We start from the raw sequence: 17,564 nt of genomic DNA on the forward strand, positions 1-17,564 counted from the left end.
CCAGAATCAGACGTGAGGGCTTTGTGGTGAATAATAATGATGATAAACTCTCTGGAGCATGTCTCTCCTGCAGATGGAGTAAGGCTCTCCGAGCAGAGATTTATTGAGCCCTGAGATCCTCATCCATCTTCCCCATCGCCGCGTGCTGGATATATTTCATCCAGATTAAACCACCCACACCATTCCCCAAAAACGTAGATAGCACTAAAGTTTTTAAGACAAGCAGCGCTTCGGCGGATTAGTCGAGTCGCTCTTAAAGACAATCCTAACACGGACTGAATGAGCCGTCTATTAACAAAATGCATATGTTTATTTAAATTAATTGAGCAAATACGCTGGTATTAAATTCAGTTGTTTAAAAGTTTGGATGAAAGCTAAAACTAGAGAAAGAACAGTTTAGGAACAATTAAAACTCATTTACTCACTTTAATGTCAATCCAAACCTGACGTTCTTTCTCCTAAATAGATACCAGAAAGCTTTAATACTTAATTTTTCATATATTAAATTATTGATAAATCATAGATCAAATAATCTTAATTGGTGCCAAAAAGGAAAGTTCAGTAGTTTTAACGATTTTAATTAAAAATAAAATATTATTTATTAAATCACTGATAGCTCTGTTTCCCATGTGAATGTATTAAATAAACTCCTATATTCCTAGAATATAAAATTAGATATTGTAAAAGTAAAGATAAAATAAAAATTACTTTATGTATCTTGTTAGTATATTAATAAGCTGAGGATACAATATTTTCAATAAGCACAAATACAGTATATACACAAAAATGGTGTAAAATTTCTTTTTTTATGTATTATTTAATTTAATATTTTTTAATAAGTCATTATATATTAATAACTGAATATATTGATGTAGTCCTAGAAAATAAAAAATATAAAATAATTTAATAAATTATTATTATTATACATTTCTTCGAGTCTCTCCATGTTTTGTTTCACTAAAGATGTTAATTATTTAGTTTTCTTGGAAATCTATAGTAATTATTATATATTTAACTATATGTAAATATCAATAATCAAAAAAAATATATATATTTTTTTTAATAAATTAAAATACTGTAATATTAAAAATAGTAACTTTACACAATTGTTTATATAATATCGTTTTGCTTATTAGAGTATTGTATTATTAAACAAGTTTTAAAGCAGACTGTCCTTGTATTCTTTGGAATAATATGCAATAAGAAATGTTTCATGTTTTTAATCGTGTATTAAGAAAGCAAATAGAGCCAATCTGGAGTTAATGTTGACTTTAAAGGCCTGCTGTGATCATCCGGATGGATAAAAACTTCACAGACGTGATTTAGAGCGAACTGAAACTCACAAACCGACCGGATCGTTTATCAGCAATCACAACTCATTCACGAGGGAGGCTCGGTTAAATATTAAGAGGTGTGTGAAGGTTTAACACTGGCAAACACATTCATTACAGCCTTCCTCTTTCTAATTATCTCTCTCTTTCTCATTATCATTAGTTTCTGTGAAGCACACACACACACACACACACACACACACACTCAGACTCTTCTAGAATCTCAAACAGCTGCAGGTCTGATGCATCTCTCTTTCGGCTCAGAGTTGTGAGACGAGCAGGTGTTTCATTCATTTGTGTTCATATCTCTCGTCTGACTCCATCTGTCCATCCGTCTGTCAGCCAAATCATCGCCGGTCCGTCTGGCAGCAGAGTATCTGCAGAATTGAACATGCGATGCACTGTAATGAAGTCATGTGACAGCAATGTTTCACATGTTAATCACTGCATACTCAGTATTCAGTCTAAAATACTCAAGGTTTTCATGTCTTTCCAATGCATTTGTGTGAGATTGTGTTCAGTTTTTGCCAAATGAGCACAATGATATTGTTGGGAAAAGTCTGTGATTCCTGAAACTATAGAAGAGGGCTGTCAGGAATGTCATATTTGCTTTGTGAAAATTGGTTTGAGGAACAATCCTTATTTAATCAGGGAGATCATCCAAAAGTTGGCCATTCCAGAGTATTTCTGACCACTCAGACAGGTGATGTTCAATGGGATTCTTGATAGAGGGAAGCAAGCTTTATTCCTAGTTTCAATTTCATTTTTTCTTATTTTTTCTGATCCCTGTATCTCAGGAACTGGAAAATACTGAGACTTAAAAATTAACATACTAAAAGAAATGTTTGTTAAGAACCTGAATACCAAATCATATTGAGATATCTTCAAGACTTCACTAGTTATAGACATGCAAACTTTGGAAAAAGACTCTTTTCGTCGCTCAGACAGGTATGTTCTGTGCAATTGTTTTAATAGAGGGAAACAAGATACATTTTTAGTTTCAATATTATTTGTTCTTCATATATTTATCTTTAAATACTATAATATCTGCCATATGCAAAGTGACCCACATTTGGTTTTTGACCACTTAAAATGCATATAATTTAACAATTTGCTCTTGGAGCTACATTGAGGTCTCAGTATCTCTGGATCTAAACCACGCAGTGCTATAAATGCTTATAAATGAAGATACCAAAAGAAAAGGTTTAAGAACTAAAATCTAAAAGGATATTTTAATTGTATTCAACACATCTTATGTTACGATCATGCAATCTTGCAATGCTGCCATCTTTCTGAAGGCTCTGGATCTCAGGGGAAAATAATGTATTACTCAGTAAATACTCATCCTTTGCATTTCATATTTCGGCTTTAATTACAAGTTAGATTAGTCTTAAGAAAATAAAAAAATCAAATAAAATCAAATGTTTAAACCAGGTTTTGAAATGTAGTTGATTTGACATGGAATAACCCAACAGTTATTGTAAATAGCGATAGTATTTCACAATATTACAGTTTTTGTTGTATTTGTGATCAAAATAATTCAACCTTGGTGAGCAAAGGAGATTTATTTCCTTTCAAAAAAAGTAACGGCTCCAAAGTTTTCAATGAAAGTGCAAAATCAAAACCCTGTCAGCTCACATATTCACAGGAGCGACGCTCATAAACCAAGAACAATCCAGCGTTATTAAACCCAGTATTTGTCCCATTCTGTTCTATATTGTATGATTCATAAGCATGTCTACTTCAGCTGCGGGATCAGAACGTGGCCCAGACGTGGCCCTGAGGCTTACCAGGTTATTCTGAGGTTGTTTCTGCCAACGTTTTCACTCGAAAAGTCCCAGGTTTTGCTGTATTCAAGGTGACAGGTGTTGTTTAATTTCTTTGAGCATCTGCGTCTGCTGTATGTGCTGTTTGCTTGTGGACATTCATTACTGAAACATGCTGTCAGTGATTGTGATTTCCAAACAACAGCTCCTGCTGTAATTACACGCCAGAGCTACACAGATGTTTTTAATGGTTTGTCTCAGGTGGCATCATGGGAGTTTATTCAGACCGCTGTGTAGCTCAGCTTCGCTTCTCTTCGTGACTGTTACTCTTTCACTATCAATAATAGATGATCTTTTCAAGCCCATGCCTCACTGATATACTGCTCACAAACCAGGACCTGATTGCGTTAGAAATTTAAACTGAGGTAGCAAACGGAAAGCAGAATTGCATTTGAATTTGAATGTAAGGACGCAGAATTAAACTGAATTGAGATTCAGATAAATTTAAGTCAAACTTTCAATTTTGGCTTGACGAAAGAGATAGATGGATGGATGGATGGATGGATGGATGGATGGATGGATGGATGGATGGATGGATACTGTAGATGAATAGATGGATGGATGGGTGGATGGATGGATGGATGGATACTGTAGATGAATAGATGGATGGATGGATGGATGGATGGATGGATGGATGGATGGGTGGATGGATGGATGGATGGGTGGATGGATGGATGGGTGGGTGGATGGGTGGATGGGTGGATGGATGGGTGGATGGGTGGGTGGATGGGTGGATGGGTGGATGGATGGGTGGATGGGTGGATGGGTGGGTGGGTGGATGGGTGGATGGATGGGTGGATGGGTGGATGGGTGGGTGGGTGGATGGGTGGATGGGTGGGTGGATGGATGGACACTGTAGATGAATAGATGGATGGATGGATGGATGGATGGATGGGTGGGTGGATGGGTGGATGGATGGACACTGTAGATGGATTGATGGATGGATGGATGGATGGATGGATGGATGGGTGGGTGGATGGATGGATGGGTGGGTGGGTGGATGGATGGATGGGTGGATGGGTGGATGGATGGGTGGGTGGGTGGATGGGTGGATGGGTGGGTGGATGGATGGACACTGTAGATGAATAGATGGATGATGGATGGATGGATGGATGGATGGGTGGGTGGATGGGTGGGTGGATGGATGGACACTGTAGATGAATAGATGGATGGATGGATGGATGGATGGGTGGATGGATGGACACTATGGATGGATGGATGGATGGGTGGGTGGGTGGATGGGTGGGTGGATGGGTGGATTGGTGGATGGATGGGTGGGTGGGGGGGTGGATGGATGGACACTGTAGATGAATAGATGGATGGATGGATGGGTGGGTGGATGGGTGGATGGATGGACACTGTAGATGGATGGATGGATGGGTGGGTGGGTGGGTGGATGGATGGATGGATGGGTGGGTGGGTGGGTGGATGGATGGACACTATGGATGGATGGATGGATGGATGGATGGATGGGTGGGTGGGTGGATGGGTGGATGGGTGGATGGATTGGATGGATGGACACTGTAGATGAATAGATGGATGGATGGATGGGTGGGTGGATGGGTGGATGGATGGACACTGTAGATGGATGGATGGATGGGTGGGTGGGTGGGTGGGTGGGTGGGTGGGTGGGTGGGTGGATGGATGGGTGGGTGGATGGACACTGTAGATGGATGGATGGATGGATGGATGGGTGGGTGGATGGATGGATGGATGGATGGATGGGTGGGTGGATGGACACTGTAGATGAATAGATGGATGGATGGGTGGATGATGGATGATACTATGGATGGAGAGATGAATGATTACTTTGGATGGATGGATGATAGATGAGTGGGTGGATGGATGGATACTGTAGATAAATAGATGGATGGATATGTCGATGAATTCATTAATAAATGGATGAATGGATACTATAGATGGATTTATGGATGGACAGATGAATGAATGCTTTGGATGGATGAATGGATGGATGTGTGGATGATGGAAGATACTATGGATGGATGGATGGATACTGTAGATAGATAATGGATGGATGGACAGATGATGGATGGATGAAGGGATACTGTAGATGGATAATGGATGGATGGAGGGATGGGCAGATGATGGATGGATGGATACTGTAGTTAGATGATGGATGGATGATATTGTGGATGGATGGATGCTGTAGATGGATAGATGGAAGGATGGATGGGTGGATGATGGATGATACTATGGATTGATAGATGAATGAATACTTTGGATGGATGGATGGATGGATGGATACTGTAGATTGATGGATGGATGGATAGATATACTGTAGATTATTGACAGAACGATAGATCACATCATACTCTGTGCAGGTTATGAGCTCTCTTCATCTCTTCGGCGTTCCTCTTGGAGCCTCGTGAGTCTCATGTGCTGCACATGTTATTTAGTTCGTCCTCTTCATCAGTGTGTCCTCAGATGGACTAAACGCCAGAAGAGTTCGTCTCAACCCAATTGGAACCGCTAAGTATTAATTATCTATATATTTTACAGCTTCACATATACCGTGAGTTATTGAAATAAATGTATAAATGTATGCATTTAGCAGACGCTTTTATCCAAAGCGACTTACAGTGCATTCAGGCTATACATTTTTACCTATCATGTGTTCCCGGGGAATTGAACCACCAACATTGCGCTTGCTTGCTTGCTAACGCAACGCTACCAGTTGAGCTACAGGAACATGCAATCAAGAAAAAAGTTTTGATGGATAAATGGATTGAAAGATAGCATGCAACATTAAAATTTCCATTATCATTGCATTAAACTGTTGTCCAGTGCTGTGTTATGCATTAAGCACATTTCTGCAGCTGAAGGCTTTGTGCTTGTGTGTTTATCATGGTTCTTCACATTCTGTGAGCGTAGCTGTTTCTCTGTATTTCTGGCTATAACTCCAGGCGCTCCAGGTCTCATTGTGCATTGAAAGCTTCCTCTCTGCTGCACACGGGTACACGCGTCTCTCCGGGCGATCTAGTGGCACCTGTTCACCTCCACTTCAGCCTTTCATCGCCCTGTTCTTTTACAACAAAGCTGAAAAACAGAATAACAAAGCCAGCATGTGTTTGCTTCAAGAGAGAGAGAAATCCATTTTAGTGTGCAAATGTTGTTATGGTAAAACTTAAAAGTGCGTTTTATTGAGAGCTATAGTGCAGACCGCAGTCTGTGTGTGTGTGTGTGTGTGTGTGTGAGGACAGAAGGCTGGAGGAAGAGAGAGATGTTTGATGGTGTCTTCGCACCTGCTCTCCATTGTGAATACATTTCAGTTTAGGATCCTTCACCTTAATACGGTTTCTTCTGAATGATCAACTTTACCTCCTTAAAGTCCCTGGGAGCAGGTGTAGTTTGGATTTCAGCTTTGAAAGTCTTTGCCGTAAAATATTTAGCTGTAAATTAAGCACTGCCGGTTTCAGGTGATGTTGATAATGGTAGACAAGTGCATGATGTCTGGAAATAGCAAACAGAATAGGAATGAAAGGAAGAGTTCAGTCAAAAATAAAAATGTGAACATGTCCTCACTCTCAGTTTGTTTCTTCATCAAATTTGCAGAAGTTTAGCATAGCATCACTTGCTCAGCAATGGATGTGAATGGGTGCCGTCAGAATGAGAGTCCAAACAGCTGATAAAAACATCACAATAATCCACAAACTTTTGATTTTAATAATGCATCAGTAAATATTGTTCATGCTTAGTTCATGTGAACTAAAGAAGTTAACTGATGTTACCTAATGGACCTTATTGTAAAGTGTTACCAAAAAATCTTACCGACCTTAAACTTTTGGGAAGTCTTGCGCCTCTGACAGCACAAATGCACTTAATTACACTCATCTCCTTGTATCTTCTTAGCTACCTCTATAGTTTCTTGTTGTGAGATTCTGAAACGCTCTTCAGATGCTCGTCGCGAGCCAAACCGGGTAAACACAGACATTTAGTCCTTCATCTCCGAGCAGAGTGGTCCAGACAGCAGAAAATACTCCGTTTACAGCTGATGTGGGCATTTGAGCAACTGTAAATTGACTCGCACTGGAATACACATCAGCTTCTGAAGTCACACGGACTGCTTTTCTGCCACTTTATTCTGACTTGTATTCCTGAGACAGCGTCTGGACATGATTGCAACATTTCAGACCTTCCTTTGATTGAATAAAGAGAGTCGTAAGCGTCAAACTTGCCCTTCGCAGTGGCTCTGGGAGTGTTTGAGGACCGTTTCTCTGTGTTTTTCTCTTAGCATGCAAACACTGCACTTCACAAATGATGAAGTCAATGCACTGCTCCCCTCGACCCGATCCATTTCAATTCCATTGACTTTTCAGTGCAATTAAAGGATTCTCCCTGGTGAGGCGAGTCGAGTCTGTTCTGATGTAAACACAAAGATATAGACAGGTGCGCTGAGAGTAATAAAACAAAGATGGCCGATGGCATGTACAGTAATATTTACCAATGGTGGGTTATTTCCCGTTGGTATAATATGATTTTTCTCCATGGCTGACTCAAGTCTAACTCTATAATAGACTTTAAACCCAGCAGGAGATGTAATGTATGTGTACTAAAGATGATTGATGGAAGGGTCTTTGTGAGTAAGTAAATATATAAAACTGGCCATTTTGACTCGTTTATCCAATTAGTTCATGAGTCTGTTCATTTTAGTCCCTGTTCCTCAAAAAAACGGCTTTCTAAATGGATTAAAAACACAAAAGATTTCACTTACTAAACACATAAAGCCTTTCTTTTACACTAAGACAGAGTCCTCTTTAGAAGAGATAAAGACTTTAAAGGAGACAAAGCGTTTTCCTGAGAAGGTAAATGGGGTTAAAACACAATGTGAGGCTTGGATTAACATTCACTGTCCAAAGAAAAGCCTTGGATGAAGCAATAACAAAAGAGACGTGTGGACCTTCAGATAAAGCAATTTCCTGAAGCAAAAAAAAAAAAATATGGTGAAGTGAGTAGAGAAATCTTTCAAGGAAATGTTCATCCATTCATCAAACCCTAATCTGAGCACGTACTGTATTTTTTCATTTAGTTTAACTTGATGTACTAAAAACAAAAATTAAAATGAAAAAATAACAACGATAATAAAAAATAGAAAACATTAAAAAAACTTACGAAATTCCTCAAGTAAACGTGTGTAATACAAATATAAAAGACATAAAGGTTTCCTCTAAAGGTCAGACCGAATCGGTGCGTGCCATTGATCTAAACACAGCAGTAAAAGTCATTTTCTCTAAGTGAAACTTTTCCTCTGTCAGCTCGTATAAAGCAGCATCTTTCTGAATCATGACTTTACAATGTGAGCGAAGAGCCACCACGCCGTGTTTAGACACTCCAGATCTGATAAAACCTTTCAATGCTTGTTTTATTCAGCAGGATCCCTGAAGGGCTGAGATGCCCCTAAACGAACTTTAAAGGGCTTTTATCCGAGTCATGGCTTTGGTTTGGTGTTTGATTGGATCTGTGTGCTTTTAGGAGTGTTTGATCTCTTCATACAGGACCTTGATCAGTCACACGGTTAATTAAAGAGGATAAGGGAAAGGGAAATGATGCACCGGCTCGTCCTGAGTGATAATCATGACTGAAGATTGGGTTCAGTTTGTGCAAAATAACAAATAGAAACAACTAAGTGACATTATTTTAGGCAAAAATACCACACGGCGATGAACCGTTTCCACATTCAGAGGCCGCTTCCGGAGTGTGGAAAGTTATTTTACTGATTTATTTTGCTGTTTCAGACTTTTCTTTTGTCTTTGTTACATATCTGAGAGTTATTTAGATATTCAGTGCTTTACAAATTATCATATATAACCAATTCCAAATTACATGACAAAATACAAAATTTAAATACAAAAAATTAATTAATTAATAATAAAAAGGCTTTAAAAAAATTATGAAAAATATAAAAAGAAATGATTAAAAATATTACAATAATAATAATAAAAAAAAAAAACTTTAAAGAACTAATTGGAGAAAAGCAATAAATTAGGATTAATTTACTGCCAATGCATGAATAATGTAATCATGCAATCAATAAAAAACTGACTTTGATCTGATTACAAGTTTTTTATCATCTATTTTCTAATTACATAATTAAAATGTACATAATTTCTGGAATGTGATTACATAAAAATATATATATACCATAATTAATGGTATAATTAATAATAATGTAATCCATAATTATTTTTTTTTACATGTAATTCACTTTTTGTAGATATAAGATATACAGTAAACTGATTTTGTGGCCTGTGTAAACTCAAAGGTCTAAAACCCAAGAATTAATCAAATATAAAAAGTACAAAAATAAAAAAAAATTAAAATCCTTTCTATGTGTATACGTATCTTAAATCATCTTGCATCTTCAGTAAATATCTCTTGATTTAACAGTGTTTAGATATTTGTACTGGCAAACAAGACAGAAATACTGAGGAAGAATCATTTCTGACCGTGATTTCTGATGCATTTACGCCGTTCTCTCGTTTGAAACAAAAGCAGTGAGTGTGAGTGAGTGAGTTCTTCTGTATTGTGTGAGTGAAAGTGCTGTCCGCTCTCGTTTACATCACGTCGGCGCTGGAACGTGGGAAGAAAACAAATCATATGGTAAACCGTCTGCAAACATGTGACACTGAATTGATCTGAACAATCAGTGGAATCAGGGTCCTGTGTGTGTGTGTGTGTGTGTGTGTGTGAGAGAGAGAGAGAGAGAGAGAGAGAGAGAATATAAAGAGTGATGGACATGATGGCGTGAGATTGCCTTCGAAAGATCTGGTTCTCTTCTACACTGAGTTTGGATTAAATGGGGAGGAGAACCTGTTTAATTAAAAGTGATGGAAGTCAAATGGTTTAATTAATGAGAGCGTCTTCATCTGCTGTTAGACCGAGTCTGTCTCTGTGCCGCTCAAAGCCTCTTCTGATTGGACCAGATTTAATGGAGCTGTTAACTCAAATAAATGAACAAATAAATAGATAGAAAATGAAACTATTAAAAATAGTTACTTTCAACTGAAATAAAGCTGAAAGAAAAACAATTATATATTACATGGAAAAACTTGTTTTAAAATTTTTATTAGAAACATTGAAATAAATAACAGAAATAAAACAAGGTATTTAAAATCCTTTTGACTGAAAGAAAAATAAATTAAGCAAATATAAAAAAATATATATAATTAAAATGACAAAAGCAAAATACAAAATAACTTAAACGTATAGAAATATTATAATGGTATATAAATAATACTAAGATAACACTGTTGTGATAACTTTATGTGCAGTTAAAAAAAAAATCTTACATCAAAGTTAGATTTTTTTTTTTCACTTAAATAATTTTAAGGTGAAGTATTTTAATTACTAAAACTGATGCTGCAATAAACATCAAAGCCATACAAAATAAACAATTAAATGAATAATATTAAAAATAACAAACCTACATAACAAAATACTGCAGTAAGATCTTAAATAAATAAAAAATCTTACAACAAACTTGACAAAAAGAAATTACATTTATAAAAGCTAATAATAAAAATATTTTAGTACATAAGAAAAGTACTAACATTTTAAAACTGAAAAATTGAAATATTAAGAAATATATTATTATTATTATTATTATTATTATTATTATTATATAAATAATATTAAAATAACAGAATGCATTGCAAATTCAGTGAAAACAGACAAGCTGAAAAAAAAAAAAAAATATATATATATATATATATATATATATATATATATATATATATATTTCATGCAAAAATACATTTCTCCAAAAATAAACCCAGACAGGTTTTACTTTATTATTATTATTATTATATTTTGTTTTATGTCTACTGGATAAATAAACAGATAAATGAAATATGCAACTTGAGTTCAACTTCATTATATTATATTACCTGCAGTTACCATGAGCTCAAGGGGTTTAGGAACAGAACTAATGTCTAAATATGGAATAAAACACACCAACACATGAATAAAACACAAAGAAGATGCAAACAGCAGCATCCTATCATACGTTCCCAGAATCCTCCTCTTCTCTCGCTCTGCTCTGCTGAGATTCAGGGCTCTTTGTATAAACCTCGGGGGAAATTAATAGAATAGCAGAGTCAAGCGAACAGCGAATGAAAACCGTGGCATGTGTTCTCCTGCTCAGGGTCAAAGGTCAAGAAAGAAGAGAATAGGATTTCCATTGAGCATCCAAAACCAGGTGCATTCTGGGATAGAAAAGACTTTCTACACTTAATGCTGGATTTGTATTTATATAAGTTACATCAGACAAGAATTTGAACAGAAACTGTAATGCACTAATGAAGAAATGAACTGCAGTGCAAAAAAATATGTATGTTTAGCATTAATAATAAATAACCCAAAAACATACTAACACAATAAAACAACATGTGGTGAAAAGCTGACAAGCTTGCATTATGTTAACTATGTTATGCATAATACTCAGCATCCTCACATCTTGCTAAAATCATGTCAAAAACTTGTTAAACGTGTTAGCATGTTGCTAAAATTGTGCTAGCATAATGCTAACACAATTAGCATAATGCTAACACGATTAGAGTTAGTGCCGAGCTGCTTCTAGTGTTCATAGTTTCAGTGATTTGATCAAACACTAAGTATTGAACTTCAAAGGCATTATTTGATATTTTAAAAGAACACCCTAGCAACCACCTGACAACCATCCATAACACCCTAGCAACCACTGTAGATATTTCTAGCATTCTTTTAAGTTATATGTTATTTCAGAGGGGTTTGGGAATAGAAAAAACAGGAATGAAACGATCAAAGTCTTACAGTTTTTTCCATATTTTGTCAGTTACACGGTTTAGTAACTTGCATATTTATTCATCTCATACATGGCATAACTGACTGAGAAGTGCTTTTGTCACCACATGCATGGATCATTTACACAGCCAGTTTATTTTGTGAATACTGTATTCAACATGACACAATACCATATTTTAGAAATGTAGAATTAGGGAGAATAACTACATTATAATGCATTTCTACTGCCATTGTGTGAATAATATGTAATCATGAAATCCATCAAAAGGAGCTGTAATCTAATTAAAGGCATTTTAAAACATAATCTAATCTAAGAATAACGAGCACTGCGTTTTTGTAATAATCCAGATTACGTGTAATCCGTTATTATCCAGCTTTGTTGTCAAAATAGAGACGCTTGCATTGCAGAGATCTCCAGATATTAATTTATAATGTAAAAAAGCAGTCACGATTCCCCGAATCCTAAATCATCCTGCTGCTTCCTCTAATGTGGCCTTGACGGATGAAGATAAACACACGAGGGGTTTCTAAGCAGATCAGAAATGCTGATAATAACACATGGCTTCCTTTGGAGAGACAACATATAACCTTCATGGCACACAAGTACTGCACCGAAACACTTGAGTAGAGGACAATGACTAAACATCTGCAATACAACACTGATCAGATGCAAAGAGGATTTCACAAGTACACTGTTAAGTGCTTGAGAGAGCGAGAGAGAGACTGAGACAGAGAGAGAGAGAGAGACTGAGACAGAGAGAGAGAGAGAGAGAGAGAGAGAGAGAGAGAGAGAGAGAGCACATCATGTGCATTTGTAGAAATTGAGTCTGTTTTCAGCTGACAGCGACAGAAAGCTCTTCTCAATCCACAGCTACTCATTTAAAGCAGTTAAAGCACTCTGTGAAAAGTCATGATCTGAAAGCCTAAGGGTGAAAATGTATGCGCTTCTTTGCACTTCTGTTCAAAAATCAGCCAGGTTCATGTCATCACATAAAATTTTTAGAAATGTCATTGAAATTTTACTTTAGATTCTTTAATCTGCTTTTTGAATCTATTTGATCCATATTTGATTTTTAAAATGTTTAGTTAAAACCATTTATTTTTTGAAATGTTGTGATTTTTCCTTCTCATTTAGAGTCATGAATGTGCGTGCAATGTTTCAATGCAAACCTCTGTTGGTTTGCATTTAATTCATGAAAGATCAACACTTTGAAAAACAGCAAAAAAACTAAAACAAAAAAAAAAATTATTTTAGTTTGTCAAAGACAAAAATATTATTATTGGAGTACTATTACAAGAAAATACCATTTCGGTTTATCGAGTTTAATTCAATTTGTAATGTTTAATTCTGTTTCTTTGTAATTATTTGTAAAATTCACTAGCAATTTATGAGATAAAGTCATTTCAAACATTACATTTGGTGCACATGAGAACATAACAGATATTACAAAAATTTAAATAGAGACTTTCTCAAATATCAAAGTAGAATTAAGTTTTTTATTTATTTTAGTTGTTTTATTTTATTTTATTTGTTTTATGTTCTATTTGAGTAGTAACAGATGCTTTTTACACAAAGTATAAATAATCTTAATACTAATAACACTATTAATATTTTAAATCATTTACACCTCAGTGCAAATAGTCACTACAAGTAAAAAAAGTGTTTATTTCGTGCCTGTAAATATAATATGAATATAAATCAAATTGACACCAAACACAAATGGAGTAGCTATTTTATTTAAAACAACACCATACAAGTTTCTAATTTCGTATATTTAATATTCTTTTTAGTGAATTGCATTGTAAAAAGAAAGAAAATCGATCTTTCAAATAAAACAAGGCTAATTGAAGTATGTTTTACAAGACAGCACAAATTTCATTCTTTAAATTTTCTAAAAATGTCATGTTTAGTTCAACAGGATACTTCCAGTGTCTTTGTAAATATTTGTGAAATATATATATATATATATATATATATATATATATATATATATATATATATATATATATATATATATATATATATATATGTGTGTATTAATTAATTAATACATTTTATTGTAATTTTTTTTTTTTTTAGTTTGCATAAAAACCAGTGTGACCAATTTGCGTTCAAAATACTGATGATGACACTGTTCTGTCCAATCAGATGCTCTCTAGAATGAGAAAGCCCCGCCCCCTCATGCCTAGATTTAGATCAGTCTTGGAGGTTTTGAAGATAAAACTAGAATAATTTTCTCTTATAAATAGACATAATTCTATGTATCATTGTGAATCAACATTAAAGAAAATATCTTCGGCAGTCAAACTCAAAGCAGGAATGCTGGTCTTTTTACATCATTGCAACATCTTTGTTTTGGTCGTGAACCACTGATTAAAGACAGAGAATTACAAATAATGGCCCAAATAAACATCTGTTATTTTTATACCCTTAAATCAGACGTATACGACCAATTTTTTAGGTCGTGAGCCACCAGAAGCCTCCTATAATAGACAAACAAACACGTCTATAAAATATCCCTAATATTTCCCAGACGCAGATATTTATAGAGGTCTGTTCGACAACCCTGTGCATGATGCTCCCTGATGAGTGCGTGAGCACCTGATGAACACCTCGACCTGTAAAGGCTCGTTTCTCAGATGGCATTTCCGCTGACATTTGTGGACTTTTTTTGAAGGATTATTTGGCGTAAATGGCATGCGTGTGCTTGGTGTGGCTGTGCTAATTTCACATGCTAAGCTTAATGGCTGGATGCATGAAGGGTTTGTGGTTGTAATCAGCGAGATGCACACATGCATGTGTCATTAGAGCGGATTTACCGCTGCACCTGCATTATACATTACATGTGGAAATCAACACGGGGATCTTAAAATAGCACATAGTATATCAGTCTGGTGTGAGTGTGACAGGATTGTGCACCTCAGTGCATTCTGGATTGATTGTCTGAGACCAATGTGTTCAATTGATCAATACGGTTTGGAAAGCACAGGCTGTGATTGAAAACACTTCCTTCTAATCAACCATTTGTTTCATTTGCTCTGATTAATTGGCATACAGTCCCAAACATTGCAGATTACTGAGCTGTAAACCAGAGTTTTAGTTTTTTAAAGTGCCGTTTGGATATAAAACCTACCACAATAATGGATCTAGAAAAGGACATTGACATAAAATACAGCTGTACTGATTATTTTGTGGACATTAACAATTTAGAAAATATGTTTTAATTAGTGCCTCAATCAAAAGATTGGGATTAAATGAGTGTGAGTTGATACTTGCATGTTTCTCGAGCAGTAAATCATCATATTTTCATGATTTCTGAAGATCATGTGACACTGAAGACTGGAGGAATGATGCTGGAAATACAGCGGAGCATCACAGAAATAAATTACACTTTAACACAGATTCACACAGAAAACTGATTTTTTAAATTAGAATAATATTTCACTATTTTTACAGCATTTTTGATCAAATAAAAACAGCCTTGGAGAGCAGAAGAGACGTCTGAACGCTTGTGTAGTTCTGGAAGTTTGTTTTCTTTGAGGATTTCTGAAGGCTTTAAGGGTTTTTCGGTATAGTTTGTTTCAATGCCCTTTCTGTGGATCACTGATAGTATAAAACAACATGCAGCCTCCGGATTAATTACATAACAAGCATTTAAATATTACATGCTTCATGCCCAAAACCTCACTTTTACTCGCAGTCGAGTCCTGCTGTAAGAGACGTTTATTTCTGTCAGAATCCAACGTGTGCAAATGCTGTCAATCACATACTGTATAACGTCAAAGTGATTAAAAAAAATGCTATAAATATATTTTAAAAGCATATATGTATATATATTACTGTCTCAGATAAATGCAGGCTTGGAGAAAAGAGCATGTCGAGTCTCAGAAGAAGATAAAGGACAGTAAAAATCACAGTGTGGAATGAAAGATTGTTCATTAATAATTTGTGATGTCCTCCGGTGCATCATGAATATCCTCCTCATGTGCTTCTGAACCTAATACCATCCTCTGAATTATGGCTTCATGCATATTTTAGTCTACTCTCACCTCATGTACGAAACGGAAAATAAACACATCCAAACATGATTCTAATAATGTGCATTTATATACCACCTGCATGAATGTAAATGTATTTCTGAAGATCATGTGACACTGAACACTGGAGGAATGATGCTGAAAATACAGCTGTGCATCACAGATATAAATTATACTTTAACACAGATTAACAAAGATAACCGATTTTTTAAATTAGAATAATATTTCACTATTTTTTTCTGCATTTTTGATCAAATAAAAGCAGCCTTGGAGAACAGAAGGGACTTTCAGAAACACTAAACAACGTGATGGACTCAAAAAAATACTAAAAATTTAAAATTTAAAACTGAAAAATTTTATCTAAATTGAAATATTAATACAATAATCTAATTTAGTAACTCCTGATCTGAGTTAGCAATCAAAATGACAGCAATTCATTTTAATTATAGAAGTGGTAAATAACACAATTAATTAAACATTACATTTTCATCAAACACAACATAATTAACAATAAAATTATTTTAAATAATTACATTAATCTAATACTAAATTATACTCTTGTTTATATTTAATATATTTATGTGGCAATATTTATTTTATTAATTCATTCAACAAATTAATTTCTGATATGATGCATAAAAATGAGAAATAAACAAGCTAACAAAACATTATTATACTTTTTATAGAGATTTTGAACTCATGAAACTCACATCTCTTCTCTTAAATGAACAAATAAAGACTTTTCAAGGTTAATATGCACTTATTTTCAGAAACAAACGACAAAGAAACCGCGAATAACGTCGACTTAAATGTTATATTTTAAAGTAGATTTTTACAGTCAGTATTTGAATTCATTTAGCTCAGTCTTTAAGATTGATGCCTGGCTAAATATGCAAGAATCATCCAAAAAAAAAAAAAAAAAAAAACATAATTTAGTTTGCCTAGAAACTCTCTGATCATGTTTAGACGCCACAATCCAATTATGTTTTAATGTCATTGCAGATCTTTCTGTGCTTTTGTAAATTAGCACTATTAGCACGATCCATTAGGTTACAGCCAGCGATCAATAAAAGCAATCATCCTTCAGACAGAAACTCAAGAGGTTTTGTGTAAATCTGCTTCTCTCTTCATCTGTGTTCATGTTGAGTTACTCTTCAGTCAGCTGTCTAACATTTCATATCTTGTGCTCGTCCTGAAGAAGTGAACGAAAGGCAATAAAAGAGCATTTTAGTCTGGAGAGTACAGTAAATGTGAAGGATGTGCAGCGCCACCTTTAGGCATCTCGTGTCACTACAGCAGCCACAACAGATGGAAAAATATGAAGATCCAAGACACTCTGGGCAAAATTAATATATATATAAATGCTGTTTAAAAATGAAATCATGCTAAGGAGCTGACTGAAAGCCGGCGACTCCACAGTAGAGACAGGTGCATGTTTTCAACATTTCACCTGGATGAGAAAAACATACAGAGAATCACTTAAGACACTTTGCTGTAGACCCGTTCCACATAATAATATTCATTAAAGCTGTATGTTAACACGTAGGAGCTTGCTGCATGAATCCGTGAG

The sequence above is a fragment of the Carassius gibelio genome, chromosome A25 (assembly GCF_023724105.1).
Source record: "Carassius gibelio isolate Cgi1373 ecotype wild population from Czech Republic chromosome A25, carGib1.2-hapl.c, whole genome shotgun sequence".
Classification (NCBI taxonomy): Eukaryota; Metazoa; Chordata; class Actinopteri; order Cypriniformes; family Cyprinidae; genus Carassius; species Carassius gibelio.